Below are 26,853 nucleotides of genomic sequence, written 5' to 3' on the forward strand. Positions count from 1 at the left end.
TTTGATTTTTATAGGAAGGAGAAAAAATGGACTTTTCTCTAACACTCTAGTCAATGTGCAATCTTTTCCTTTCAGTATGATATAGCTACCATTAGTCTAGAAACAACTAATTTGGTCTTAAGATGCTCAATATAAAATGATAATATAGACCAGAGGTCACCAAACTTTTTATACAAAGGGCCAGATGGTAAATAGTTTAAGCTCTGCAGGCTATACTGTCTGTATTATAATTATTTACTAGCCACTGAAAGGTGAAAGCAGCTAGAGACAAAATGAATGGGCATGGCTATGTTCCAATAAAGCTGTACTTACATGCACACATACACACACACACACACACACACACACACACACACACAATGCAACAAGTCAGATTTGTCCTTGGGGCACAGTTTGCCCACCCACAAATGCATGAATACACAAAATAATCATGATATTTGTCATGCACGTCTGTGTGAAGAGACCACCAAACAGGCTTTGTGTGAGCAACATGGCTGTTTATTTCACCTGGGTGCAGGCGGACTGAGTCCGAAAAGAGAGTTATCGAAGGGAGATAAGGGTGGGGCAGTTTTATAGGATTTGGGTAGGTAAAGGAAAATTACAGTCAAATGGGGGTTGTTCTCTGGTGAGCAGGAGTGGGGGTTGCAAGGTGCTCAGTGGGGGAGCTTTTTGAGCCAGGATAAGCCAGGAAAAGGAATTTCACAAGATAATATCATCCATTGCTTAAGGCAAGGTCAGGCCATTTTCATTTCTTTTGTGGTGGAATGTCATCGGTTAAGGAGAGGCAGGGCATTTGCACTTCTTTTGTGATTCTTCAGTTACTTCAGGCCATCTGGGCGTATATGTGCAAGTCACAGGGGATGCAATGGCTTGGCTTGGACTCAGAGGCCTGACAATATTCTCATTTGGGAAAAAGTATAATGAGAAACATATAGTTCTTATATGTCTATAGCAATGATCAAATCTTACCATATATGAATTATAAAGTACAAAGTGTTTGGCTAGCTTACCTAGCAATCCATATCTCCCTGGGAAGTTCTTCCTGATCGATTTTTCATGGTCATATCTTAAGTAAATCTTAATGCTCTTTATGGGTACTGCAAAATTCCTAGCCAGCATCCTGCTGATGGAATAGTTGTGGGTATGGTGGTAGGGTGGGGGCTGGGAGGACTGGGAGTGTTATTCTTGGTAACTTTAGGGACTAAGCAACTACTGGCTTTTACAAGCCAAGAATGATTTTCTGTGTAAGAGATTCTTTGACAACTTAGTTTTGGGGTTATATATAACTAATAAAAGCTAGAGATCTTGCCTAGATGTAGGTTGAATCTGAAGACTGTGGTTCTTTCCTTATGCACCATGCTCAGCTATGTCCCAGTCCCTCATCTTCTCTAAATTATTGGAATATCTTTGGAAACTATATGATTAAAGAGGCTTGGGTGAGATGGCAACGTCTTATTCCTGTCTTTGACTGCAGGCTTGTATCCTTGTATGACAAGGTAACTGTTTTCTCCTTTCTTTATTTTATTTTATTTTATTTTATTTTATTTTATTTTATTTTATTTTTCCATAAGTTATTGGGGTAGTGGTAGTATTTGGTTACATGAGTAAGTTCTTTAGTGGTGATTTGTGAGATCCTGGGGTACCTATCACCTCAGCAGTATACACTGCACCGCATCTATTGTATTTTATCCCTCGCCCCTCAACTCTTCCCTTCAAGTCCCCAAAGTCCATTGTATCATTCTTATGCCTTTGCATCCTCATAGCTTAGCTCCCACACATCAGTGAGAACATATGATGTTTGATTTTCGATTCCTGAGTTACTTCACTTAGAATAATATTCTCCAATCTCATCCAGGTCAGTGCAAATGCTGTTCATTCATTCTTCTTTATGGCTGAGTAGTAGTCCATCATAGATAGATAGATAGATAGATAGATAGATAGATAGATAGATAGATAGATAGATAGAAGTCACAATTTCTTTATTCACTCATTGACTGAGGGACATTTGGGTTGGCTCCATGATCTTGTAACTGTGAATTGTGCTACTATTGTTGGAACCGAACTGTCGATTCCCCCCTGGGCAGGGGTCGCCGCGAAGGATCACCCACACGAGATTCACAGCAGAGAGTTATTTATTACTAGCGCGCTAGGGTCCCAAGCTCTAAGTTGGCCCTGGGACCCCGAGTGCTTGTTACAGGTTGTTTATATAGGCAAACACAAGTTCAAACACAGCTTAGGGCGCGAAATTCAAACAAAGCTTTAGGCGCATGGTAATTGGGTCTGTCTATGGCCTGAGCAAGGTATCTTGTTCTGATTGGTTGGGGCGGGACCTTAGGAGGTTCTTTCCTGGAATTGCTGATTCCGGGAACATCGGGGACATTGAGTCAGGGTGGGACCCCATGAGGTTATCAGGGTGGGACCTCATGAGGCTATCAGGGTGGGACCCCATGAGGTTATCAGGGTGGGACCCCACGAGGTTATCAGGGTGGGACCCCATGAGGCTATTTCCCGGAATTGTCTTTCTGTTTGGGTTCTGGGAACATCGGGGGGCTATCCGTGGCCATCTGGGGTTTAAGTTTCATGATGGCCAAGCTTTCTAAATTTTATGAGGCTTAGGAATTATGAGGCCTAGTTTCACTATAAAGATGCGTGTGCAAGTATCTTTTTTGAATAATGACTTATTTTTCTCTGGGTAGATACTGTGGAGGAAAAGTTAAACATTAAATTTGAACTCAGTTGAACATGGACACAAACAATGGTCACCAAGTACTGGAACAGGTTGTGTGAGCCCCTCGAGGCATTCATCCAGCTCTGCTTCCGAGAAATCTCTATTTCAATCTATTCCTATACGTTAGTTATTGAAAAACAAGTTGACCTTTTTGTGTTCCTTGAACTCAGTCTCCAAGGGCCCTCGTGACTGGGCCTCATGTCAAAAAAACTTGTTACAAAAAGAGCCAGGGTCCCAGACTGTGCCCAAGCTTCATGAGACCTCTCCTTGTCTGTGCAGGGACCGGTGGCCCACTCTGGAGCCCAGGCTGTTGCTTCCCAGTCTGGTGGTGAATCCTCCATAGTTTGGTGAGTGTGAATATCTTTTCCCTTCTCCCCTTCCTATTACAATTTGCTTATTATATTAATCTGCTTATTATATCGTCTGCTTATTATATCATTTGCTTATTATATCTGCATTGCCTTTTACATGAGATAAAGGTTTTTTACCCTTAAAGGTATTGGGTGTGTGCTTTTTCCTCGCCCCTCACGCATTTCCCGCACGGAAGAGATACCGAGTAGTGGGATTGCTGGATCTAACTGTAGTTGTATTTTTAGTTATTTAAGGACTCTCAAAACTGTTTTCCATAGCAGCTGTACTAGTTTATATTCCCACCAACAGTGTAGAAGTGTTCTCTGATGGCTGCATCCTGCCAACATCTGCTTTTTTTTTTGATTCTTTGGTTATAGCCATTCTTGCAGAAGTTAGGTGATATCACATTGTGGTTTTAATTTGCATTTCCATGATCATTAGTAATGTTGAAGATTTTTTCATATTTTTTTTGGCCATTTGTATATCTTCTTTGGAGAACTGTCTAGTCATGATCTTAATCCTGTTCTATTCTTTCAAGGCTGCCATTAAGCAGCCTCTATCGGCCGGGCCCGGTGGCTCACACCTGTAATCCCAGCACTTTGGGAGGCCGAGGCGGGTGGATCAGGAGGTCAGGAGATGGAGACCAAGGTGAAACCCGTCTCTACTAAAAATAGAAAAAATTAGCCGGGCGTGGTGGCGGGCGCCTGTAGTCCTAGCTACTCTGGAGGCTGAGGCAGGAGAATGGCGTGAACCCGGGAGCGGAGCTTGCAGTGAGCTGAGATCCCGCGGCTACACTCCAATCTGGGCGACAGAGTGAGACTCCGTCTCAAAAAAAAAAAAAAGAAAAAGAAAAAGAAGCCTCTATCACACTATCACATAGCCACATCTAGAGCTAAGGAATAAGAAATATAATATTTATCCTGGGGAGTGATGTGTCCAGATGATAACCAGGGTTGTTTTGTTTTTTCCTTTTTCTTTTTTGTTGTGGTGACTGGGTAGAATGGTTAGCAGAGAATAAGTAGTCTCTGTCACAGTGCCCTGTTCTTTGTGAGGATGGCTTGATCTAGGAAGTATTTTACAATACCAAAAAGACAGTTGTGGTACATGTATTTTATATAATAGGAATAATGAAAAAGAAAAAATAATCATACTTTTATTAAGTGAAATTTGATTTGATTGTTGGTAGCTCAAAATCGTACTCACTAATACATACGTGGAAATAATTATTCCATACTACTAGTTACGCAGACATGTACACTTGAATAAGCAATCAAACTGAAAGTAGGTTGACTATAATGATATTTATTTATTTTTGTATACATTTAAGGCATACAAGCATAGTTTTATTACATGGATATACTGGGGTTTTAGTGTGTGGGCTTTTAATGTAATCAGCACCTGAATAACATACATTATATGCATTATGAAATTTCTCATCCCTCACCCCCTTTTTATCCTCCCACAGAATCTCCAATGTCTGCTATGCCATACTATTTTGTTTCATTTTTAAGTTAAGACAGGTTGCCTCACTAGGATATGTACCATAATGGAAGCATTTCTTCTCTTAGTCTGAGGTGAGCTTAGTACATAGTTATAAAACAAACTTTGATTATTTTTAGATGATTGTTTTGACTCTGTTCCCATATATAAAGGGATGAGCAATTGACACTCAAGTTCTTTCCACTCAACATTGCTGAAATTGTTTTACCTAGAAAGATTTTTAAGTCAGGGATAATCCAACGTTGTCTCAGCTTAAACAAAATATGCATAATATATTCATGTAGAGAGTGTATCACTTTGGGCAACATTATTTTACAACACTTCTAGATGTACTTTTGGGAAATATACACCAAGGAATATAAATAAGGTATCTTATTATAAATAAACATACTACTTATAACCTTATTAAATATTTAAAAATATATAACAAGATGTATTTTGGTTTGGAATAGTTGATCTGTAGCCCTTCTCTCCCAATTGTCAGAAAACTAAACTGTTAGCTTTCTGTTCAGCTTAAACCTACTTCTAGAAAATAACACATCATTATTTCAAAGTTTGCCAAACACTGAGGTAAAGAGGCAGTTCTGCAGACAACCAAGTCTGCTCTCAGTTTCAATAATTCACTAAAGACTCACAGATCTCACAGAAACCTATTATATTTACGTCCTGTTTATTACAGGGAACGATACATTAAAATTAGTCAAGGGAAGAAACACACAGCACAGAGTCTGGGAAGGTTCCAAACAGAAAGCCTTCTTTATCTTCAGGACATGTTATGCTTCAGTAGTAGTATGTGACAATAAACATAGCACATTGCCAATCTGGGAAGTTCATACACGCTTCAGTCTTCAGAGTTTTTATTGCAACTTCATTACTTAAGTATGATTGATGGATTATATTGTTCACATGATTGAACTCAGTCTCCATCTCCCTCCCTTCCCAGAAGTGGAATGATATACCATGACCAAAAGGCCCACTCTAATTCTTTCCTTTGGTTAGTCTTTCTGGCATGGCCAGCCTCTACTCTAAGACTATGATGTGTGGCCAGTCCCACCCTGAGTCACTTTGTTAACATCAACTATTAGGTATGATGTGAGCAACTCATCAGAAATAATATGGAAACTTTTAGCACTGGGGAAATTCCAATGTTTTAGACTTTACCTCCTTGGATCCAGAAAAAAAAAAAATGTCAGATGTCTGTTTGAGTGAGGCCAAATTTATTTCTATACAACTGTCAATGCATAATGACCTGCATGCAAATTACTTATGCTGATTCATTATTTAAAAACAAATAGATACAAAAACAAAATTTGTTTCCCTATTAACAGAGACTCACACAAATTGGTCTCAATATGGTTATAAATAATGTTTAAGAAATAAGGAGGATGATGAGAATCTGTTTTACACCTTTTGAAATTTCTTACTGCTTCATTCAAGCAATGTTCCTGCCATGTTTGATACTACACTATAGCTAGAAGCTGCAGTTTCTGAGTGCTGACAATAATCATAGTCTTTATTGAACTTGTGCAGCTTGGGCTATAAATATTATTTCTAGCCACAGTGGCCAAGGTCCAGATAGTTTTGGTATAATGATTAAAAAAAATAAACAATTTTTCCTCAGGGAGTTTATAATAAAGTATTGCAATCATCTGTGTGGAAAAAAAATGGTAACTAAAAACACCCTGGTCCTCAGAGTATTTGATCAGTAATAGTGGGTTACTACTTGTCCAAGAAAATAGCAGGCATTCTATTTGGATAGTATATGCAGGAAAGAAAGAAATTGATGTTTTTAAGGAATAGGAGGTCACCATTTCAGAGTTAGTCAAAATTATTGGGGATATGTGGGAAGAGCATGCTATCAATAATTGGAGATTGCTTTATAGGCCTTCTTAGGGCATTTTAATAGATTTAAGTTTTTAAGTCACTGAATATTAAGAATGTTAATATCTCACAGTCAAATATGTATTGAAAATTACAACGATTATACCGTTTTCTAAATGTATTGGAAGAGTCCCTTTTAGTACTCTGTGTATATCTAGGCCTCTGTAACTTCACTTGTCAGATTTGTGCTTCAACCAATAGATATTTCAAAATCTCCCTTCTGTGCCAAAACTGACAGCATGGCCCAAGTTTCCACTTCCCATGAAATTTTTTATTATTTTTTAAGTTTTTGCAAATAGAATTTGTAAATGTCCTTAAAATTTAACATATAATGTTAAAAGTGTTTCAAATATTTTAAAACAAATATTTTTAAATTATACTTATTAGAGATTATAGAGACAGCATTTTGCAATATTTGTTTGAAATATTTTTCTCTATTAACAAATGAAATGTTACAGATAAAACTAAGACCCACATAAACATCCTTTTTACCTCCTTCCTTGCTAGACTTAAGCACTATCTTGAAGTTTTTGATATCATTCCATGCATATATTTGCATTCTAGTGGAATTAAATATAGCCAATCCTTATTATTTTCACAGATTACATATTTATGAATTTGTCCTCTTGCTGAAATGTATTTGTAATGTCACAGTCGATACTCACTAGACTTTCATGGTCACTCAGAATTACACAGAAGCACAAGAAATTTTAGTTATCCATTATGGCTGTTTCTAGTTGAGGCTGAACAAAATGACACTCATTCTAATTTCTTCATTTGGTTCTCATACCATAAATATGTGTCATTTTTACAGTTTATTTACTAACAATTTTTTGCTTTTTTTTTTTTTTTTGATGGAGTCTTGCTCAGTCACTCAGGCTGGAGTGTAGTTGCACGATCATGGCTCACTGCAACCTCTGCCCCCCTAGGTTCAAGCGATTCTCCTGTCTCAGCCCCCCGAGTAGCTGGGATTACAGGCGTGCACCACCACGCCTGGCTAATTTTTGTGTTTTTAGTAGAGACGGGGTTTCACCATGTTGGACAGAATGCTCTCGATCTCTTGACTTTGTGATCCACCCATCTCAGCCTCCCAAAATGCTGGGATTACAGGCGTGAGCCACCATGCCTGGCCAAAAATGGCTCTTAAGCATGGTACTAGACAGGCTGGCTGTCTAGTTTTTTTAAGCACAAGAAGGCTATAATGTGCCTTTTAAAGAAAGTATATGTGTTACATAAGCTTTGTTCAGGTATGAGCTGAACAAAGTGCAGTTGGCCTTGAGTTCGATATTAATGATTCAAAAATAAGGTATATCCAGAAAAAGGAAGAGGAAACTCATTGATTATACAGCAGACCACATCAGAAATTGCTCAAATAACATTTACAGCATGTCATAAAGTTGTGGAAATACTAAAATGTGACTAGATTTATGAATTCATGAGATGACAATCAATTTTTAAAAGTATAATTGACGCATTGACTTATGAGGCTGAAGGACAAAAATAAATAAATAAATAAATAAATACATAAATAAATAGCTAGATAAATAAATAAATAAAAGTATGGTCACATTACCCAGGGTCAAGACAATGTTAAAACCTTCTAAGTTAATGCTGGATGACTCATACATTTCAAAAGGCGATATGGCCTTAAAAATGTCAAACATGCAGGTGAAGCAGTTTCTGCAGTACAAATAGTACTGCCATGAACATAATTTTACATATCTCTTTACACACGTATGAGAAATTGTCCAGGATAGACATTGTTAAGGCAAACTAAATATGGCCTGAGAAGAACTTTGTACTTCTATACTTGAGTCCTTGTGGATGAACTGTAACCTAGCTGTCCGGAGCTGCGTGGCCCGGCCATAGCGATAATAACTGACAACTGATGCCTGAGCTCTATAAGTTTCTACTCTATGCCTCCTCCCTAGATTTACTTTCTTCCCTGTACTGATATCTCATACGCCAGTACAAAATGGCCCTCTTACGGGTTCTTCATCACCCATCTTCCCGCGCCCGGGAAAATTACCAATCTATGGCGCAGGCGCAACATGACGTCCCACCGAAGAAACCGAAACCCATCTGGCCACGCCCACCGCAGGGCCACCGTCATCACCCTGGCCCAACCTCCGCCCCTGCTGGTCTATATAAGGCATTACGCTGCCACCAATAAACGAGACTTGATCAGGATACTGTCTTGTCTCCATTTCTCGTGTCTCTTGTCCCCCCGAGTTCCCACTCCCTCTTCTAGGGTCTAGGTTGACGATCCCGTGGGATGGGACACCTAGCTTAACAGTCAGACAACATTGACAACCTAACTTAGGAGTATGCACCTGTAACAATAGCTAAGCCTTGGCCAATCCCAGTGGCCATACTTCAACCATTCATACACTGCTGAGTGTTCAAACTGTATTCAAATAAGACATACGCTGAGAGCTGTAACCAACCCTGCCATTCTGTATCTCACTTCCAATTTCTGTATGTCATTTCTCTTTTTTTGTCTATAAATCTTCTGCACTGGAGTCTATGTTAATCTGCTATGATTATGGAGGTTGCCTCATTCACGAATTGTTCATTGCTCAATTAAACTCCTTTAAATTTAATTCAGCTGAAGTTTTTCTTTTATCATAATACATGAAATTCCTGGGTCATAGACTATAACCATGTTCCACTTAAAAAGTTGTATCAATTATCCATTACCACAATAATAACGTATAACAAATCACTGCAAAATTTAGTGGTGTGTAGGAGAAGACATTTACTTTCCACTTATATGTCTGCAACTTGGTTTATGTTCAGGTAATCATTTGGTTGGACTTTGCTTTAAGCTGAGGATTGGGTCAAAGTCATCCCCATGTGTCTTTTATCCTTGTTGGATCAGCAGCTACCTAAGGCATGTTCTTCTTTTGATAAAAGGAAGGAACACTAGAGGGAAGCACATTGAAAGTGTCTGCTCATGTCTCATTTTGTTTCATTTGCTAACATCTTATTGACTACAGAAATTCACTGGTCAAGCTCAATACCAAATTCGTGGTGAAAGATACTCTTTCTATGGAGGTTGGAAGGAAAGGGGGAAATAATATTTGCTGAATAATAATCAAAGCTAACACATTACTTAGCCTCATGTTTCTATTCAAGTGTTTTACCCATTTATATTTTTAATATATAATTTACAACATGAAGCATATGAATTCCTTTTTCTTATATCTGTGCAAATGATAAACATCAGTGTTTTTAGTTTTTATTCACATTTTATTATTTGTATGTTATTTTAGACTTGCATATTTTCATGCAAAGTGTGCAAGAGTGCTTCCTTGGCAGCATTGCAAAAGACTTCTCTCCTACATCTGGATAGCAGACAGAGCTGAATATTAATTTTAAAAGTGGTAGAATTTCAAAGAAACCTTATTATTTAACCCAAGAACGTCAGAGACCTGAGAGGGAAGTGGTCAGATGTGAGATTTGGGGTAGGGATGCTATGTATATGTACTTCAGAAACTTTAACCTGCACGTCCCTATAGCTAGGAGAAATCTCAGCATAATTGCATAATTTAACTAGAGGATTTCTGTTCCTTTTAAAGGTAGAGAGGGGAAATATACTAAAGAAACTGTAGGTACTAGCTAACATTACCAGCAGAAACTGGGAAAACAAGCCCAAAAATAGATCTCAAGTGGCCTGCATCAAACAAACAAATAAAAGCCATTTCCTCCTAGATAAGAGAAAGTTTGTTCCCCATTTGAGTTATGTTGAGATCTTTTCCTAAATTGTGAGTTAAACATGCAGGGGCTCTTTTCTGTGACATAGTACTTAACAGCTCGGAAGGACCCGGGAGAATGTTGTAATACACTAACTGGATGGATCCTGGAGGCTGTATAAAAGTGACAGCACATATTAAATGATGCCAGATCTGCTATGCCCTTTGGAGGAAGAGAAAAAGCTCAGAGAAGCCTCCATGCTAGAATAGGTGTACTCTATAGGAGTCCCAAACTCATTATATTCTATAGGAAAGCTGGAGGGCATTCCATTTACCAAGTCAGTGAGAAATGCCCTGATAAGAGAGGCACAAGCATTATTGAGAACCTAAGTGGTTGTCATCTTCTGTAGGTTGTGATAATGAAAAGAAATGCTATAAAACAATTGGACCTTCTAGTAACAACAGAGATAACAGGATTTCAGAATTATTGAATCAAGTAGGAGCATTTAACTGTCAGAACAATGTGGATGTAATTATAAGTAGCATATATGAATAGCAGCAAGGAAGCCCTGACTTACAGGGATCTTTGGAACTTATATAGAGAATATAATACTCATAGGGGCAAAATATATTAGAAGCCAACAATAATATCTGTATCAATATATCTCAATCTAGCTATATCATCTACATCTGTATCTATTTATATCTATATATTTGTATCTTTCTGTATCTCTATATATTTATCTGTCTTCAGACATACATATATATATGTACACAAATATGTTCTTGATCTTTTCTATATATGTACATAGGAATATGTACCTATATACAGTCATACACCTAGAGCACATGTGTATATGCACACAAGCACAAACAGAAACACAGGACTTAGCTCAGCCATCCATTATTGATCATTTCTATATATCTAGATTATGTATATTCTATATATATTGATTCTGCCTACATATTCTACATATACAGAAAAGATCAAGAATGGAAGGGCAAAAGGTTGAGGCAAGCCTTCTCAAGTTAATTCACATTTCACATGTCCCTTACCCACTTTTCTGAACTGAACCTGTTCTCAGACTTAGAAACCAGTGACTGAAGGAGAGGTCGAGACCTCATGTGAAAAGACCATGCAGCACCACAGGAAGCATTTGCAGTAGTGAGTCCCCGACTTCCTACAAAGGACCATGTGGTTATTCTATTGGGTAGTCATATGCTTTTTAAAAAGGGAAAACATGTAGGTTTTTTAAGATTATTTGATTCAAGGTGTCTTAGTCTGTTCCAGCTGCTGAAGCAAAATACCAGAGAGTAGGTGGTTTATAAACAACATAAATTTATTTCTCACAGTTCTAGAGGTGAAAAGTCAAAGATCAACCAGCCAGAAGATTTGTCATCTGCTAAAGGACCATTTCCTCATAGCCAGCCCTCTCTTCACTCTAATTTTCCATGGCAATTGGGTCATGGGCCTCTCTCAGGCCTCTTTTACAAGGACACTAATCCTGCCCATGAGAGTTGCACCCTCATGACCTAATCACTCCACCTCCTAACATCATCACCTTGTGGGGTGGGGTTCAGCTTATGAATTTGGGATGGGAGGACACAAACATTCAATATATAGCATACAATTTGATTTGATGTAGATACACAGATAATTAAAGTGTAATCATAGCTCCATGTTAAGCTGGGGGTGTTTAGGGGCCAGGTAATATTCAGAATCCTAAATGAGGTCCGTCTCAAAGAATCCTTGGCTTCTTTGGCACCTATAGTAAATTCTTTTATGTTGCCTCTGCATCATTTTTTAATACAAGTTCAAAAGTGCTTCTCATATCAGAAGCAGGGCTCAGTCACCCTTGACAGTTTATAGTTCTACACCCCACCCAAATGGTTCAAGCCAGTGGCCAGAGATAAGAACTTAGGGGCATCTGTCTCACCTAGCAGACTGAGCAATCGGATTTCCATTTCCTTTAAAGGGACTTTAAGTTTTCAGGCATTTGCCCACAAATTTAAAGTGACCCACACCTTATTCCCTTATGTATACTGCTAGTTGCTATGTTCATGTGCCCATGAGTACTCTCTTTCTCTCCTTCTTCCTGCTGACTCTTCATTCCTGCTTTCAGTGACCCAGAAATGGAGGACTGCCCTCCCAGCTAATTACACCCTCCTTCCCCAGGATCTGTAAGTAAACACCTTTGAACTTATTTCCTATAGTGGTGATGTATTAAATTTGCACTTTCCATCTGAACTAGGCGCTATCCCAGGTCAGTTTTCCCAGAAATCTCCCCCTATCCTTTGTTACTGAGAACACCAAGGAGAACATTGTGCTCTCCCAGCAACAAAGCAATGGTCATGCAGGTATAAACTGAACATGGGTGAGATAAGAACTACAAGGGCATCTATCAGTATAAACACATTTTCTGCATGAAGGACCCCCTGGTCTCATGTAGGGCATCTAGAAATTAGGCTATGCACTAGGTAAAAGAAGTATTCCGTGAAAGGCACACTATAAACATCCATGCCCAATTCCCCTTTGTTTTCTGTTAGGGCAGCGTTGCTACCTGCTCTGGTACTGGAACCGTAATTTACCTGCAGGTTCTCCACATAGTATCCCCATTGTCATTTCCCAGTGTCAATGTGGTGTAATTATAATGGACATAGCATTTGACAGAACCTTCACATTGGTTCTTCAGCCACTGGGTAAGTACGATTTAATAGAAAAGGCCAGTTAGGAACCCTGATGCTTCCCACTATAGTAGCAGTGTACTCCTTGCCATGGGAAGCATTGGTCCTATCATATACTGCATCATTCTGAAATTGCCATCAAATAGAGAATTAGAGCAGCATCTTTTAGGTGTAGCCCAGGTACCAGCTTGGAGATGACACCCTCTGAGAATGGGCTATTATCCTTCAGGGTACAGTATCCATCTTAAATGATGCTCATTATATGCTGTTGTGTTACTAAGTAGAATATATGAATCTTACAATGAGATCATAGGAGTAGAAGTACCTCTAGTCACTATTGCTTTCAGAAACCAACAGAGGTGATTTGTACTCCTCCTCCTTAGGATCAATGGCCACAGTGATGCTGGCTCTCAAACAGATAACACTTTTCCTGGGGAAGGTCAGGAAAATGAAGAATCCTGCATAACACAGAGCTCAAGCTTCCATCTGTTCATGTGGGTCTTCTTGGCAGTGGCAGAACAATAAGCACAGAAAGGAACTACTACACTGTGGAAGTGATTGACTTTAGTCATGATGAGAAGTAAGCAGCTGTCTCATAATGGGGACAGGAAGGAATATTTTTGGTGCTCAGGTAATTTACAGGGTCCCATTTCTGTAGCTTCTTTCTCTGCTTATCTGTAAATGCACAAATGTGGGAACATGATTTGATAGGGGCATGGTACCCAGGAACTCAGACCTTTGAGTTATAAGGGGCTGGGTCACTCCTTAAGAAATACCACATACAGATATAGCGCAGGTACTAAGAGAAGAAAGAAGGTATCTAGAATGGGTGATAGAAGAAGGTGATGACAAGTACCACTTATGGCCTCAGAATCAACTGCAGCAGCGGGGTTTGAAGTTTTTGTCTCCCTAAGCTTCCTCTTATGAGAAAAAAAAATCAACACCATGAATTTTGAATTTCCGGTTGAGATATTTAATTTAATCTCAAGTATAGGACAGGGAAAAACAAGCTAGAGCCCATGATCCAAATCCCACCCAACATCTGCTGTTGTAAATATAGGCTTATTGGGACGTAGCCACACCCATATTTACATGTTGTCTTTGACTGCCTTTGCACTGCAATGATAGAGTTAAGAAGTCAGAACAGAGAACTTACCACTTACAAAGCCCTTTACGAAAAAATGTTGGGTGACTAGGTCAGTCCAGAAAAGCACTCTTTCCTGGATAGATTTACACAGTTTTGTCTAATCCATATTGTATCTATTATTATTATAATTATTATTTTTTACCAATTATTCCTCCCCTGGGGGGTTCCAGTTAATAGTTTTCTTATGAAGTTCAAGAGTTTATCCATGTTTTCTGTATTGGCATTAAAGTTCAAGATCTCCACTCTTCTGCAAAGAAAGGGGTGGATGGAAGAGTTGGAAAGCAAGACATATACATACCAGTGTGCGTAGGCATGCATATATATTTCCCCCAGCATTTCTGTGTGATGCTAATGTAATATTTACTGGGATCCTAATTCACCAGTAATAAAACCACAGCTTAGTGATTTATAGATTAATGGTTGTCCCATATCAATTTTGTGATAAATCACTAAATCTACCAAAGCTTTTTTTTTTTTTTAATACCTGATCTTCCAAGTAAATGGGGACTATATGTGTTCTTAAAATTCACAATTAATACAGGTATTATTTTTGATCTATTGGCAATGAATAACATTTTCTGAAAGATCCCCGTAACAGGATGTTCAGTAGTCTTCATGAGGTGATAACTGAGTTAGTACCTCAGTATAATTTACCTTTCACAATTCCCTGTGTGTGTGTGTGTGTGTGTGTGTGTTTAACAGTCCTGTAGTCTGTAATATGTTCTTAGATGAAATATCTAGAGCCATGATTTTTCATCCAATCTGGGACATGGATTCTAAGAATTGTAGGTGGCTACACATAAGGAAGAAATGGAAGGGAAATATTCAAAATGGTAATCTAGGGTACTGGCACCCAGTTTGGATTGAGGATTGGCTTCAATGAAAATTTGCCAAATAATGAATGCCATCAAGTTATATTCCTAGGCAAGTTTTGTCAGTGTTTATATTATAGATGAATATATTTCTTTGTGAGGGCCAAGCAAACTTTTCATTATTCATAATTTCAGTGGGCATTTAAATAAATAACAAATATTTAGTTCTTCGATGGGAGACCTAGAACTAATGTCCTCTATGTTTTCACAAAGATGAGCCCGTGTGTGTCTAAACAAAATAAATACATCTTATAGAAGAAAACACACATATTACGTCAACCTAATCAACCTTTGCTAGAGCTCTGATCCTAAATAAAAAAGAAGAGATCCTTGTCTGAGGAGAGGAGCAGGCTAAGAGAGATAAAGGAAGTCCATAGAAATTGAATTCAGACAATGCTTTTTCCTGATTGCCGGAGAGCTTGTACTCCTAAATTCCTTAAGATAGGGATATGAATGCTATAAAACGCAAGGGTTTTTTGGCAGGCACATACTGTTCATCATCTCAGGAATGTCTATGCATCAGAGACTTCATATTTAGAGCCTGACTGCTGAACTTTGTGAAATAATTTCTTAGATGTTTTTATGAGGCAATGCTTGTAATGTATTAATAGTACCTAGAGTTTTATTAGTTCTTTAATCTCTTTTTTTTACACTAAATTTTTTCTTTACTAAACAATTAAACCATTATTTGCTCAGACAGAGAGGAAGAGAGAAAGAAAAGAATTAATATCCTGAAACTCATAATTCAGATGAATTGTTATGGGTTGATGGGAAAATGTAATTTAAAATAACACATTCTCCCAGCCCAGAAATTCTCTCCACAAAGGTAATAAAAGGAAAATTCTTTCACTACCGAATAAGTATCAAATCAGAATGTGATGCTCATCACAGGCAATCTGCTAAGAAATTGCAAAGACAGAAAGAAATCTCACCCTTTTATATAGCCAAGCAGATACATAACATCGTTCCAAGATAAACAGTAACTAGTCCTCAAGTAAGAGAACTTGACAGCATCATTTATCCACATAGTTCCTTCTTACTTTACCTGGTAATTAGGGGGACCATCCACGCTAGCTAGTTGCCTTTTTCTTCTGGAGAAAAAATCTTCTCATTTCTTTATTACAGGAGGTAGTTTTAAAACTTGGAATAAGGGCATTGAAGTTAGGCTCCTGCCTTCCCACAGAAAGTGGGAGATTGGGCTGCTATCTTCCCTGATTTTCACATGTCAAAGAGATGACTCTCAGATCTTTGAGAAAGACATCCCTGGGTCATAAAGGTGACAAAAGAACTATCTAGTTTTGAAAAGAATTTATATACCTTTCAAAGAGAAAAGAAAGTACTTACAAGTGTCCTAAAGTAAAGGTAAAAAAAAAAAAAAAAAAAAAAAAAAAGGAAAGAGGACTTCTCTATTATCTGGAAGAATGAAGGTTTTTCTTTTTAATTTTTATTTGTCCTTAGAGGTTGACACAAAGTTTTTATACAAAACAAAATAAACTATTGAACATTTTCCTTCCCACCTTCCTTCTTCCCTTGTTTTCTTCGTTTTGTTTTCTAAATTTATGTTTTAGTTGATAAAATTGAGTCTCTTGTTTTTGCAATCTATCATTTAAAATATTTTTCTTACTTAACATTTGATAAAATTTCTTTTAGATAATGTGAAAAGTATAGGGAAAAGGCACAAAAAATAAAATCACATAGTGCACATTTTTTACATTATTTTATTATAGACATTTCCCCAACATATTATAGTATTTTATTTTTTCTCCATCTTTGATTTAGAAGGTATACATTCTATTTTTATCTATTAGTGATTACTTATAATTAATAATAATAACATATTTAGACTTAAATTTTTTAATTACCTATATAAAATTGAAACCATGTATTTTCTCCAAAAAGTGTAGCATACTTATTCCTTTCTCATTTACTTCTTCCATTTAACTTTCCTATTAAATCTAATTTCAATTTTTAGATGTAGAATAATTCTATTAATTTTGACTGCAATTTTTCTCAAAGAAGTTGCTCTGATATTTACATTAAAATTTAACAATGATTAATTTAGAATTTACGTTATGTCTTGTGATTTTTGTAATTTTTTCTTAATCATTGTCATTGTTAAACCCTGACTTCTCCAATCCTGCACACTTACTATGATTAATTGCTTCCATTTTTTTAATTCGAAAGTCTGTGTGGGAAGTTTAATTTTGAAATATGGTAGTATGTAAATATATTTTTCTGTGCTTGAACTGGAAGAACAATTTTCTGAAGATTGAATTTTTGATTCTCACACGAAATTCTGAAAAACGCAGTAGTCAACAATCCAGACTTTGAAGACAGAGAACATAACCTGAACTCTGCCATTGACAAACTATAACTTTAGAAAACAGTCGGGGCCTGGTGGCTCATGCCTCTAATCCCAGCACTTTGGGAGACTGAGGCGGGTGGATCACCTGAGGTCAGGAGTTTGAGACCAGCCTGGCCAACATGTCGAAACTCTATCTCTAATAAAAATACAAAAATTAGCCAGGCATGATGGCACCCGCCTGTAATCCCAGCTACTGGGGAGGCTGTGGCAGGAGAATCTCTTGAACCTGGTTGGGAGGGGGTTGCAGTGAGCCGAGATCACGCCACTGCACTCCAGCCTGGGTGATAGAGCAAGACTCCATCTCAAAAGAAAAAAGAAAACATAGTTTACGTTTGAATAGCAGTTATTCACAGGCAAGAAGGGAAACAGAAAATTTTTATAAATGTTATTTTCTTTATTATTCACTCCTTTCTGTTGTGACCTTTATGCTTGTTGAAAAGAAGCATGGCCAAATGCTTTTATGTTTTGATTGGTTGCTCTGGCTCTTTATGGAATTATTTCTTAATCCTTAAAATTCAAAATTCACACCAGGATTTGCTGAGGTATCAATTAGTGTTATACCATTTTACTATTCATAGTTTACCAATAAGTATTTCAATATGCAAAACAATTTTTCTTGCTTTAATAATTATTTTCAGAATAACTTGCAACTTCCAAGTCTAGTAGCATAGAAGACATGCCTTCTTATCTTGTTGTGATCACAAGCCAAATGTTTTATACAATCTTTTCCTACAAGTTTACAATAGGTTTATTACATAAGAAAGAGCATTTTCTGATTATTCATGTAAACTTAAATTTATGTAGACTTTTCCTGTTGATCATCCTTATCAAGACTAGTCTTAGCCAGTACTGGGATAAGAGTTTATAAATTCTGATCTGTTCTTTTAAGCTTCATTGAAAAAAAAAAGAAGAGATCAGAGTTGTCATTATTTGAATTTGTTTGTTCAGTGTTAAGAGCAACCATAGAAGATAAGGAATGTGGCCTAAGGAGAGGCAGCCATGGCACTTAGTTTGATACTGAAGTAAAAACAAAAATGTTCTTCCCTAGTTTCAAGTGGTATCCAGTAGTTATTTGGGGTGAGTGGGGTGAGGTGTGAGGTGTTGCTCCTTCTTTTTTTTTTTTTTTTTTGAGACAGAGTCTCACTCTGTTGCCCAGGCTGGAGTGCAGTGGCACAATCTCAGCCCACTGCAGCCTCTGCCTACCGGGTTTGAGTGATTCTCCTGTCTCAGCCTCCCAAGTAGCTGGGATTACAGGCATGTGCCACCATGACCAGCTAATTTTTTTTTTTGTATTTTTAGTAGAGATGGGGTTTCTCCACTTGGGTCGTGCTGGTCTCGAACTTCCGACCTCAGGTGATCCACCTACCTTGGCCTCCAAAGTACTGGGATTACAGGCATGAGCTGCAGCACCCAACTGGTGCTCCCTTTTGCCTGGCAGTTTCTTCTTCATCAGACGTGAGCAATAGCATTGACTGTGGCGTGTCTGTCTAAACCAGAATAGGCCAAGGATAAAAAATGTAGTGGCTTTTAACCTAGTGCACTTTAGAAAGTTACTGGTTCTAAGCAGATGCATCTCCTGACCGTCCTTCATTCTGTCTTGGCTTTTCAGGTTAGGGAAGATTACTGAAATTCTGTTTCTTTCATTTAACACGTAGACAAACTGTTCCTTCACAGGAATTTTTTCTTAAGTCACCCTTTCTTCATTATGATCAATTCTGAAAAAACAGATAAAAAATAAATATATATACATTTATATATACATTATGAATTACATATATCTATAAATATAAATTATTTGTTTTTTTCCAGCAAAAGGCTGCTACTTATTTCTGTTTTCCAGTATGGATGAACATATTTCCTAATTTTAATATGCAGTTGGTATCCCAGTAGAACTCTTAGAAAGGGGAAGAGACTAATACATTTGTACAAATTACCATTATACTCAGAAATTCACTTCCAAAAATATCAGAATAAATGGTGGTTCTTTTTCTTTTATCTTTGAAAATGTCCTTGTGAAATTACTTTATGCTAGGGAAAATACATACCTGTGATAATTTTAGTTGAAGTAAAAGTCAGTAAGTAATTTCAACCATCAGTTAATTAACTCACAAAGTTGAACTTAAACCGTCAGCTAATTATCCTGTGGGCCTGAGCCATAGACCATTGAGAAAGGATCTAGAGGACACAGGTTGAAAGACAACGCACTCTCCTGCTACAGTGAGCACTTTGGCTGGGTGTGGGGGTGGAGTCTGCTATTCTTTGCGTGGTAAAAATATAGTTAAGCAACCTGAAGAGTGACTGATGATTATGACTTTGTCTATAAATATATTGATTTAAAATCAAGTGTTATTATTTTCTTTTGTCATGTCCTCTCTTATGAATCTCCTGTGCACATTCTTTACCATTTTCCCCACTGGGTTTATTGTTGCTTTTTTTTTTTTCTTTATTGATATCTAGGTATCCTGAAAATTGATCTCATTGCTATGTGTTGCAAATATATTTTTTAAACTGTTGCTTATCTGTTGACATTTTTATAGTCTTTTCTTTACAAAGGTTTTTAATTTTGTTGTAGCTGAATTTATTTATTGTCTCCATTATGGGGTGTGTGTGTGTGTGTGTGTGTGTGTGTGTGTGTGTGTGTTTTCTTTATCAGGAAAGACTTCTCTACCTCAGGGTCATAAAGGTGTTCTCCAAATATACATATTTTTAATTTTTTAAGACATTTTGTTTTTCATATTTAGGTTTTTGACCCAACTGAAATTTTTGTTGTGTGTAAGAGGTAGCAGTCTAGACTTGTTTGTTTTTTACCCAAGGAAAATTAACTTTTAAAAACATGATATACTACACACACACACACACACACACACACACATATATACACATAAAAGCTTCCCCACAAATGATACCAGCCTGTCCTATACCAAGTAGCCAGCCATAAATACTAGTGTCTGTGTTAGAATTTGGTAACAAGGGGGAGGGATTTTTGCTAAACGAACCTAGCTAAGTGGGCTAAGGACAGAGCCCAAAGTCAAGGCCTCAAAAAGAGCATTAAGGAGAGCCTGACTCTAATTTGGTCAAGAAGAGTCTTAGTTGCTAATTCTTATTTAGATCTCAAAACATGAAAATTAATTTAACCTTTACATTGTTGAATCTTTCTACAAACACCATTACTTACTAAATTTAAATTTATTCTCCTATTTCTAAACATTAATTACTTCAACAAATATGTATTGCACATGTACTATTTTCTAGGCACAGTCTTTACTGTGGGAATAAAGATGTGAACAAAGACAGAAAGGTTTTTTTGTTTTGTTTTGTTTTTGGACAAAAGTGAACAAGCAAACACATAAATACATAAAATCATTTTAAGTGATGAATTAGTGCTACCAATGTTTTAAAAAGTAAAGTAAAATGATAGAATGCTTAGGTAAGATCTTTCCAAGAAATTGATACTTGATCAGAGTTCTGAACAAACTTGGAAAATATGATAATTCCATTAGTAGGAACGAGCACAATGGAAGACTTTGGGGCAAGAAAGGGACTGTCATGACTCAGAGACACAGAACGGGTGGTGAGGCTAAAGCTAGGAAGTGAGTGGGTAAGAGGCAGCATGGTAAAATATGCATCAGGGAATTAGGGACTCATGGGTGGAGGGTTGAATTTGGATGTCACTAAACTGCCATTTAGGGGACCTTGGGGAATTTTGGATGGCAGAAGGGTAAGATCTATCTATTGTATTATTTAAAAGGAGTGACTCTGGCTCTTTGGTGGGAGATAAGTAACAGCTTAAAAAGGAGATATAGAAACTCATTTTCAAACAAAAGATGAATTACTTTATAAGCCAAAATATTTTATTTTTAAGAGAAATTGTATTTTCTTAACACTTCTAAGCTTTGCCTGAAAAACATGTTACATCAACAATCCATTAATTCTTTTATTTACTCATCCATTTATTTATCAAAAAATATCAAAGAGCTATTCTGATTTTGCACTTCACTGGATGCTAGAAAATCAACAGAAAGCGACACATGATTTAGATAGAGAAAATAACAAATAAATAGCTGTATTTAAAATGAAAAGAACCATAGTGATGGAAATCACAAATGGTACTAAACAAATGCTGAAAGAAAGTGTAGGTTACTAAACTTTTATTTCTACTAACTTCTGTGTATTCTCATCAAGCTCCTTCACACTCTCAGTTAGGATGTACCTTAATTTTTTCCCACTCCGTCTTTGGCCATCCAAATACCCTGGGCATGGTGCCTTTATTTCACATTGCCTGCTTTGTTCACTTCAATCTGTCTGGGCTTGCTCCAGCTGTTTGGGAGACTTTGGAACATTATTAAAGGGACTTAACTATCTGTTTGCAGTTTATTAGAGAGAAAGTGTTAATTTGCTTCTTAGCATTTTTAATGAGCTCTGGAAACCTCTAAGCATCTTTGCAGTAATTCCAGGGAAACTCAGGCTTTGTAGTGAGTAGAATGATCTTCTAATTACCCTTTCCGACATTCTGGCCTGATCTGCCTCTTATGGTAAAAAGAGAGGCAGAGAGAAAAAAAATTGTGTTCTCTTCTGCCTGTTTGCATTTACAGCTTTGTTTTACTTCACTCAGGAGTAAATTCCTTTGACAGTAAGTATTATATCATTCCAACAGATGCCTTTATCCATCTGATCCCGAAGACTTGGCTTTGTAAAAAGTGATTGTTTTTGAAATACTGACCATTATTCACTAGTTATGCCATACATATTCCAAGTTTAAGAGCTTGTTGTTTATAAGTTTGAGTAAAATAGAAGTTCTATAGCAGTAAATGGATCATTAACATAATCAAATTTTAAATATAGTAATTCTCATTTATAATCTTTATTTAGATTCATTCTATGTTAAAGAATAGCAGTTTAGTGTATAATCATGATTCTAATACTTACATGTACTGAACATGTGCAAAAGATTTTATTAAACTTACTTATTAAGAAGGAACCTGGTAATAGGTTTCAAGTAGTACAAAGGAGAATTCAGAGATAGGAGAGACGTATTAGGAATAAGGAACTCTAAAATGCACTTAAAGATAGATGCAAAACAAATACTTACAGGACAATAATCAGTCACATTCCACAGAATGCAATTCATTTGAAGCTCTATAATCAAGAATAATTGGTATTACTACTATTCATTTGCTACAATTTATAGAGTTTTAAAATAGCTTAAAATTCTATAAAAAGAGTTTTTTATCTCTTTAAAAAGACAATAAAATAAAGAGTTGAAAAATTAAGCTTGACACTGTACACATTACATTAGTCTTATTTTGTACATTTCAAAGTCTTTCATAACCCACCTGTCCCCACCTTGTGATTATAATAATTCTATGGAAATACAACTCAATCACAAAATGAGGTTTTTCACATTGAGCTTGGCCTGATGAATTTTATAGGCACAGAAAGAGTATCACTTTACTATATGAAGCCTCCTTCAATTTGCTTTGAAAAGTCTAGAGCCATATGGTATTGAACCTTTACCAAGATCACAAAACTAACTCCTGTCTGGAAATTTTCTTTTGGAATCTCAGGTAAGACTTTTAAAAGTCTGTATTATTTGATATCGAGACTATGAAACTAAGCCCAAGACTCTGCACAACATCTCAACTGCTTATACATTTGGGGAAATTAGTCTCTTCTAGAATCTGTAAGTTAAGTCAACCAAGTAACGTAAAAGTGGCTTATCATACATGATTAAAGGAGCATCATTTACAAATATGGCATGCTAGGTCAAGCTTATCTTGTATAGTGTATCAAATTATATTCTAGAGAAAGGAAAACAGATTCTTACTGAAAGTATATTAATAACAATATTGCATGAAAAGAAAAAAACGACTTAGGGATTTTTTAAACTGGAGGGATCAATGAGAATCAAATTTAATTTTAAAATGTTTCATCATAGTTCATAAAAGCAGAATCTAATAAATTTTTGTAAGTTAAAGAATAGCTTAAGAAGAAACAGAAAGGGCTTCCTTAAATATCTGGAAAAGACAACACTAAAACCACATCAAAAAAATTCTAACAAATTACAGTAAAATTTCCCTGATCAGTTCATTTAGTCCCATATAATCAGTTTATATTCCTCTTGATTTTTGATTAACAATGGCATGAAACTGTCTGTGTTTGAATTTTTTAAAAAATCTGGAAATCCTGACTTAACATATGGATATGGTCTGAATGTCATGTCATCTAAGCACTGTCTGCTTAAAGACTGTGCCCAGGAATCTCTTTTTTGAAATGTCAATAAAGTACTGAGTCAAATTGTTTTCCATGAGATTTTGAGATGGTTCTTTGTTGAACAAACAAACTCTCACCTATAACAGAGTCTTTTAAAAAGCATTAGAATAAAATAAAACTATTTTGGATAACATAAATTTAATGATAATTGTTATTTTATTATTGAAAATTTTCAAATGTAAAAAGTCTGTTGAAAGTTCATAGTAAGAATAATGCAACTGACACTGAAATTTTTCCCTCCAGTATAATACAAAACAAACAGATTTAAAAAGCCATTCAAATACAAAGAATTAGACAAATATTTCTAAGGATAATGATTAAGATGACTATCTGTTTTCAAATAAGTTGGTGAATGTTGCATCAGCTTTATAAAAATGAATTAATAACATAATATGTATAGAGGAAAAAAGCTCTAGATATGTTGTATAATAATCCTGAGACCTTATTCCAGGAATATCAACAAAACCTGGGGTTGAGTTTAGATATCCATATTTTAATAAAATTCATGAATTGTTATGCCCAGACCGTTCGTTCCTCAAAGAAGACCACCAGAGTCCAGTGTCAAAGCCAAGCGGCAAGGATCTTTACTACAAGTTCGAACCTGGTCCCTCCATTCCACAGTATACAAGAAGGCCCCGAACAATGCGAGCGTTTGCTTTTTATAGCCCGAGAGTTACAGGGGAACAAAGGAATTCTTTTGGTTCCCGCGCTTTCAGTAAAACCTTGAACGGTTGTCTCCTTATCGGAGACTTTCCAGGTGGTGTTTGTACTGGGCTCAGGGAGTTTGAGAGATATATGGCGATATGTGGTGGGATGGGAGGATGGGATGTGTTTGTACTGGGCTCAGGGAGTTTGAGAGATATATGGCGATATGTGGTGGGATGGGAGGATGGGATGTGTTTGTACTGGGCTCAGGGAGTTTGTGAGATATATGGCGATATGTGGTGGGATGGGAGGATGGGATGTGTTTGTACTGGGCTCAGGGAGTTTGAGAGATATATGGCGATATGTGGTGGGATGGGAGGATGGGATGTGTTTGTACTGGGCTCAGGGAGTTTGTGAGATATATGGCGATATGTGGTGGGATGGGAGGATGGGATGTGTTTGTACTGGGCTCAGGGAGTTTTTAGCCCGGGGCTGAGGAATGTGCCCAGCTCCTTTCAGAATGAATCTAATGTGCACTGGCCTAGAAGAGATTTAATTGAAATTAAAGAAGTAAAAACTGTGACCAAGTTAATATTTTAAATAATAACTGAAATTATAACTGACAATTTATACTTTTGTTATGTAACATAATCAAACAAACATTATCAGGATTCCAATAAATATTAGAAAATTTGAAAGAACTATTTCATAAAAATACTGAGCAGTGCTTTTCCTGATAATAAAAACACATCATGGACATCCAGGGCATTGGCACATTTACAGGGAGCCTTCCTCAAATCACATATGTTTTGACTTACTAGTAAAGACGTACTAGCCCTCACATAATGTTGTTATGTTGTTGGAAACTGAAACTTTAAGTGAAAAGATTTATAAGAAAACCAATTTTAACATAGGCTAATTGATATAAACAAGTGTTAAGTTCCTATGGCATATTTCTGGTCACTAAAACATCACTAAACTCCTAGATAAAAACCCAAACACCCATTGAAATAACCATGAGCTATATATACATTTAAGAAATATTCATAAAACCAAGTAAGATAATTTTTTGCCCAATTTTTAGTGAATTGGTGAGCGATGGTGGTCATAGTGGTGATGAGTTAAATGAAGGAATAAATGTTTACAAAGGGAAATTTTTAAGGAGTACAACCTACAGTTCACAAATTGTAGCATAAACAGTAACAGATATGTTGGGGGCTGGCCCAGTTCTTGCTTACCACTTGGTTTATTGTCAAGCATTTGTATGGCTTTACAAAGTGTTATTTGAGAATTAATGTGTATTTATCCCTTCATTCAGCTTTCCAACCTGCTTATTCCAATTCAGGGTAATGGGTGCAAGGAAGAAACTAGCCCTGGACAAGACATCATTCCAACATAGGGCGCACTCACACGTACACACACACACACGCACACACAATCAGGCTGGGACCATATGGACACGTGCACATCTCTAGGACATGGGGGAAAAACAGAGTGCCCAGAGAAAACCCATATAGGCATGGGGAGAACATGCAGACTCCACGCAGACAGCGCCCCCATCAGCTTTCTAACAAAATGACATTGAACAGAACAATGTTATTTGAGGACCTGCTATATTTACATTGATAGAATTTTAACTATAACAATTTAACCTAGAAAAAGCTGTATGTCTCTTTTGGTTTATCAGCTCCTCTCAGGAAACTGTTCAAGCAAATCTAGTTATTTCTAGCATCACTCTTATCATAAAGTTAATTTTTTTTTTTGTAATTTTCCAGAAGCTCTCAGAAAAATTTCAAAAAGACTTTTCAGCACAAGGGATATCCTGAAAATGTTATTTTATATTTTTCTGTGCTTAGGATCAGGTAGAATAAAATTTTTAAAACGTTTGTGAGAAGAGACTTGATTAAGATAGGTCCCTGAAAAACCATACATGGTTGCCTAATTAACATAATAATGAAACACTTAAAAATAAATATAGTATGCAATAGGTGAGACATATTGTATTTTCCACTTTTTTTAGATGATCAAGGACATAATGAAGCCAACACAAAAGACAGAAAAGTACTCTATGAAGACAGTTTTTCCTATCTAAGAAGACTGCAAAGAGAGTAAAGAATAAGCATTTGTTTTTAGGTGTCCTCCTAAATACCAAGAAACTAAGCTTATCATAATTGAGCCGACTATGCTAAAATTTTAACACATTTTACAGTTTCTTTTTCAGAGTTGAGTATTATAAACCAAGGCAACTACAATCCACTTTTAAGTGTTGCCCTTTATTATGCTCTTTTATATTCTGGAACATAGTGACATGTTGAGGACAGCTCTTAGAATACGCCTGCCTAAAGGCAGTATCACTGGGGAATACTATTGTTATTGCTCTTGTAACTCTTACACTGTTGCTATTTTACAGAGCAAAATAGCAAAACAATTTAGAATGTTAGTTGTTAGTATAAATTATGGGAAATAAGTCATTAACTGGAAAGAGTTTGTAACGCAGAAGAAATACTTTTATTTAAAAGAAAACTACTCCACAAAAAAGAAATAAATAACCATGTAATGATTATTTATAACCCATTTCACATTTTATTTAACCAGTAAGAAGACATGCAACACAGAATTAGTTTAAGAGGCTGTGATTTTTTCCAGTTAGATTTATATTTGAATCATAGTTCGGTCACATGTGTGCCAGGAAGTATTAAGTGCAATAAAATGCA

At 36.6% G+C, this 26,853-nt stretch overlaps 1 long non-coding RNA gene across 1 annotated transcript in view; it reads left to right on the forward strand.

Moving 5' to 3' along the window:
* The first annotated feature begins 2,933 nt into the window (after nt 1-2,933).
* The window catches only part of LOC139364304 (uncharacterized), a 258,125-nt gene continuing 234,205 nt past the window's right edge, over nt 2,934-26,853 (forward strand). The window contains exon 1 of the long non-coding RNA XR_011625916.1: nt 2,934-3,075. This is a non-coding gene — a long non-coding RNA (uncharacterized lncRNA). The remainder of the gene's footprint in view (nt 3,076-26,853) is intronic.

Source organism: Macaca nemestrina, chromosome 7 (genome assembly GCF_043159975.1).
Source record: "Macaca nemestrina isolate mMacNem1 chromosome 7, mMacNem.hap1, whole genome shotgun sequence".
Taxonomy (NCBI): domain Eukaryota; kingdom Metazoa; phylum Chordata; class Mammalia; order Primates; family Cercopithecidae; genus Macaca; species Macaca nemestrina.